Source organism: Lactuca virosa, chromosome 6 (assembly GCF_052849685.1).
Source record: "Lactuca virosa cultivar CGN04683 chromosome 6, Lactuca_virosa_CGN04683_v6, whole genome shotgun sequence".
Lineage (NCBI taxonomy): Eukaryota > Viridiplantae > Streptophyta > Magnoliopsida > Asterales > Asteraceae > Lactuca > Lactuca virosa.
In genome coordinates, this window is record NC_136431.1 from 183,626,648 (window position 1) to 183,632,647 (window position 6,000).

The following is a 6,000-nucleotide window of genomic DNA, read 5'->3' on the forward strand; positions in this document are numbered from 1 at the left end:
TTAGTTTATGAGCTAAAAGATAATGAAATTGGACTCATAACCTCTTATCTAATAAAAAATAGTTATTAATGCCATTTGTCATTTTCTCATAATTTATGTTTTCTTTTCATATCCCCCTTTTTTAACTAATGCAACTCAAAAGTTTTCTTAATTATGATTTAACACTCAAAAGTTTTATAACTTATATTATGTTTAATTAGCATTTAGTGAAAAGTTTACTATAAAAAGGCCAATCTTTTGTGTCTTTTGTGTTATATAAAATCTTACATGTAAGAAGGATTTGAAGATATTGTGATTCAAAAGTTTTCATATAGTTGAATCATTCATGATCCAAATATGATGATTTGAAGAAATGGGTTTTGTCGCATCAATGGTAATTGTAATGTGATTTTTTCTTTCAACCAAAACAAATGAAACTTTTTTTATTCTTTCTTTATATTCAGTTTCTCATTTTATCTTTATATGTGATTTGTGTGTATTACAATGTGACTCTCCAAACATCAATGTTTTGCTTGGTATATCTTTCTGATTCTTCTTTTTCAAGAAAAATATTTTGATTGCAGGTTAGTGAAGAATTGTCATCAAGTTTCTATGGTTGAATGGTGTTAAATGAAGAAAGAAGATTCATAAAATGGATATAGGTTTTTTTGTTTGAGCAAAGTTGACGAATGTTAGTTTTTTCTTTTGATTTAAATGTATGTTTATGTAACATCTTTATTTATATATTTAACCACCCAATGCTCTTATTTATTTGATTGTAGTTTTTCTATTTTGATTATGTTTATTTTCTATTATTTTTTTGTTGGGTTATCCTACACAACATATTTAAAAGACAATATTTCAAAGATAACATAATTTTGAACATTTGATATGTAATTATGATAGACTTATCATGATATGTTCTTCATATGAAAGTAATTTATCCATATTACTACGACAAGAATTACATATGACATTTACGAAAATATATATATTATATGTGATTTGTTTAATATGTATATGCACCTATGTATGTTATAAATTTATAATTAAATATCTTTATGTTTAATAATTGAAGAGATTAAAATGATGCATCAAAACCAATTATTTAGACGAATATAATAATAATAATAATAATAATAATAATAATAATAATAATAATAATAATACATTTCCAAGTACCGCATTCATTTGAAACTCACACTACAACTCAAGAGTTTTCTAATTTATGTATATTTATTAGTTACAACTCAAGAGTTTTTAACTTATGATTATTAATTAGTAATCACTAATAACTTTTTATTTTCCTTTCTTTTATAATGTTGTAAAGTTTTGCTCATTAAAAACATTAATGTATTTGAAGAGATTTGTGATTTAAATATGAAGAGTTAATATAAATGTTATAATAGATGTTTTAGTGTTTTTATGTTATTAAAAGTTATAATGTTTATTTTTCATATTTTTTATTATTCGTTGTATATATATCTTTTTTAATACAAATGTTATAATAGATGTATTTATATTTTTATGTTACTAAAAGTTGCAGTTCATATTTTTGTTCATACGTTTTGTTACCCGTTATATTATCATTCATTTGATATATAATTTACACAATTTTAAACGGTTTATAAAATTATCAAATAATTGTATATATCACAATGACTTAAAAATTAAACTATAATATTTAATAAAACTAATATGTTAACTATATTAGTTTGCTTTACTACTAACATTTTGTTTCAAAGTAGAAATATTAAATAATAATTTGGTAAAAGTTATTATTTTAACTATATAATTCTATTCTCGCACAACGCGCGGCGATTCGCCTAGTACTCTATAAAAATGACACTTGTCATTTTCTCTTCATTTTTTATTTTTTAAAAATGTATTGATGTTAGTAATAAGTTAGACAAATTGATCCCTGATTTTTAGGTGACATTTAAATTCGTCTTGAATAAATTTTAATTATGATTGCCAACAATTAATTGTATTTCTATATTAAAAATCCTACAAAATCTTGTCTAATTAATAATTTATTGAAAATAATTGCTTAATAATTATGAGTTTTACTATAAAATTTTAATTATTTTTATAAACGTAGTTCCCACAGACTATAACATAGTATGGTAATAAATAACGAATACATCTCACAAATTGTTGTTAAAGTTTCTGGTAGTGAAATACATTAACTATAATATGAAAATATTGGTGATGGAGGTCGACTCAATAGCTATGCAGTTGTATACGTAAAAATGGTACTTTTCTGACTATTGTAAACACCATAATTTGAATAATATACTAATTCTGAAACTAGATTGCTACTATTGGTAAATATGGTGATAAATTTACCAAAAGTTGATGATTTTGTGACTTGAAATATGTTTATGGTAATCTAAAAATCCCTAAAACATATACGCATTAGCTTATTGGAACCTAATCAGCATAATTGAAAGTAAGTTGCCAAAACAAGAAAAAAATAAGGACATGTTATTAAGGATATTAAGGATATCTCATATAATATTTCAAACTAGTAATGTATTATGTTGTATTTATTGTTTCCTGTAATTTCTCCATTCCTTGTATTATATATTGTTAATGAAATATCCTCCACAATGTGTGGTGAATTTATCCTCCCTTACATGGTATCAATCTAACTTTGATCCTCCAAAAACCCTAATCGCTAACTTTGATCCTTCTAAAACCATAATCGTCGTCTCTCTCCTTTTTTCCTCATGGCAGTTGGCGACGATTCTTCCCTCTCCCTCCCGGCCCTTCTTCACATGCTTACCATCAATATCTCTTTCATTAATTATCTTCTTTGTAAGAAACAAATTTTAGCCCTTCACTCATATCTGAAGCTTTCTGGTCACATCGACGACTCCACCGTCAATCCCTCTCTCACAATCACCACCAACATCGCCACTGCTCCCAATCCGACCTATGTTACTTGGCCTCATTCGGATCAACGTGATCTCATTAGTATCCACTCTTCGCTTTTGAAGAAGCTTTGTCACAAGTCTTAGGTATTGATGATGCTCGTTCCGTTTGGCGTGCCCTTAAAGCAGCCTACATCCATGACTCCGTGGAACGCATGCAGACTCTACGCGATTTTCTCTGTAGTTTGCAAAAAACATAACTCCTCTGTCACTGAACACGATCATAAATTTAAGAATATTTACGATCAACTATATACGATTGGTCAGTCTGTTGATGATATAGATAAATCCCATTGGTTCTTATGTGATCTTGGGTCATCATTTGAGACGTTTTCCACTACCCATAGTGTTGTCAAACCTTGTCCTACCTTTCACGATCTTCTCTCTCAAACTGAGGGTCATGAGTTATTTCTTGCAATCTATTCATGGCTCCACTCCACCACCTGTTGATTTTACTGCAACTCAAACTCGCTCTCAACCCTCAAACTGTGGTTGTGGTCGGAGAATAATCATGATGATTTTTTCAGAGGATGAGGTCGTGGTTGTCGTCACCCTCATTGTCAGGTGTGTTGTAAGGAAGGTCACTATGAAATTCAGTGTCCCGATCTTAGCTCTTTTGTAACTCAATCACCCCAAGCATATACAAACCTTGCCACTGATTTACACTCTCAGTGCTATGTTCATGATAGCTCTCCAGATTGGTATGTCGATTTCGGAGCAACTGCTCATATGAAACCTTCCTCTTCCAACCTTGACAATGTCAATTCATATAAAGGCAAGGATCATGTCACATTTGGTAATGGTACATCTCTACGTGTTTCTCATATATGTTACTCTTCTCTTCCAAATAATATTAAACTGTTAGATATCCTTGTTGTTCCTCATCTCCATAAAAACCTTTTTTCTATCACCAAACTCACAAATGATCAACCTATTGACATTTTGTTCTCTGATTCTTTCTTTGCTCTTCAGAATTGTCTCATCCAGGAAATCCTAAATCGAGGTCAGGTTAAACATGGTCTTTACATTCTGGAGCAAGGTCATAATTCGCTTTTGGCTAAGCTCTCCTCCAATCGACTTCTTGCTTTCTTTGAGCTTTGGCACAATCGTTTAGGACATGCAGCTTCTGATGTTATTTATTTTTAAGATAAAATAGATCATTTGTTTCTTACTTCATTGTTACCAACACCAAATTTATGTTCTTCTTGTCATCTTTCCATAATCAAACGTTTACCTTTTGATATTAATCCTAAACGTTCATTGCATGTCTTAGATCTTGTTCATTATGATTTGTGGGGTCATGCACCAGTTATGTCTAATGATGGTTATCTTTATTATATTATCTTTGTTGATTCAAGATTCACATGGTTTTACCTATTCAAATCCAAATATGAGGTTTTTACAATAATCTCATCTTTTATGAACCTTGTGCAAACTCAGTTCTCACGCAAAATTAAGATTTTTCAAAGTGATGGTGGTACTGGATTTTTGAATTCTAGAGTTCGTGCTTTTTTTGTTCAAAATGGCACTCATCATCGTGTCTCTTGCCCTTATACACCTTAACAAAATGGTTGAGCCGAACATAAACATCTTCATCTAACAGAAACATGCCTTACACTTCGATGTAATTCTCATGCTCCAGCATCATTTTGGGTTGATGCCTTTACATATGCCACTTATATCATCAATAGACTCCCGACCATGATATTTGAACACAAAAGTCCGTTTGAAGTTCTTTTTGATACACCACCAAACTATGGGAATTTTTGTATATTTGGTTGTCATGTGTTCCCTTACATATGAGACTATTCTACTCACATGCTTGCTCCAAGAAGCATTCCTTGTATGTTTATCTGGTATGATCTTCAATACAAGTGTTATCGTTTCCGCGACTTATCCACGTCCAAGATCTATACAAGGCATTCACAATTTGATGAAACCATTTTTCCCTTCACGGATTCCTCATCCGACATTGATCCTAACTTGTTAAACTTGAATAATTTCACGAATGAGATTGAACATTCTCAACCTGCTCCACAAGCACCCTGTTCATCGGATGCCCCCTTGGGCTCAACTCCGCAATTGATTTATATCCCAATGCACCACCAGTATCACCACCTAGTCCAACGTTTGTACCATTAATGCCTAGCTCATCAACACCTAGCCCATTAACGTCTAGTCTAGTTTCTTGTCGACTTTGCTCAACCATCAAACCACCTGTGCAAGACCCAATACTACAAGCACAACATGGTGCCCCCTCGCATGATGCAACTGTCATGACATATCTTACGGTTACTCGCACACACATTGGTATTTTTAAACCTCACTATATTGCGGATTTTGCTGCACTAACCCACCATGCTCTCCATACTGCTCTTTTTTCCAATAAAGAACCAAAAGATTTTAAATTTGCAACTAAGGATCCCATCTGGCTCTGTGCAATGTATGATGAACTAAAAGAGCTGCAAAATAAATCTACTTGGGATCTTGTCCCATGTCCTGCTGGTTCTAATATTGTTGGTTCCAAATGGGTATTTCGTACCAAATACCACTCGGATGGCTCCATTGAACGCCTTAAAGATCGTCTTGTTGCTCAAGGATTTACACAAGTACCTGGCCTTGATTATTATCTTACCTTTTGTTCGGTTGTCAAGGCATCTAATGTGCATATTGTTTGATCTCTTGTGGTTCTCAACAAATAGCCTGTTCATCAACTCGATGTCAAAAATGCTTTCTAAAACGATAAAATATATGCAATGGAATTTATGGAGGAGCCACCTGGTTTTGTCGACCCCCGTTTTCCAAAACATGTTTTTCGTCTCAAGAAAGCTTTGTATGGTCTAAAGCAAGCACCTCACTCCTAGTTTCAAAGATTGTTTCCTTGATAAACCCAGTTTTACATGCAGTCAAGCAGATACATCCTTATTTTTTCATTAGTGCTCTTGTATTATATATCTTCTAGTTTATGTTGATGATCTTATTCTCATCGGCAACCAACCACACACCATACAAACATTTATTTCTTGGCTAAATCAAGAGTTTGCAATTAACGATCTTGTTCATATTAGTTACTTTCTAGGTCTTG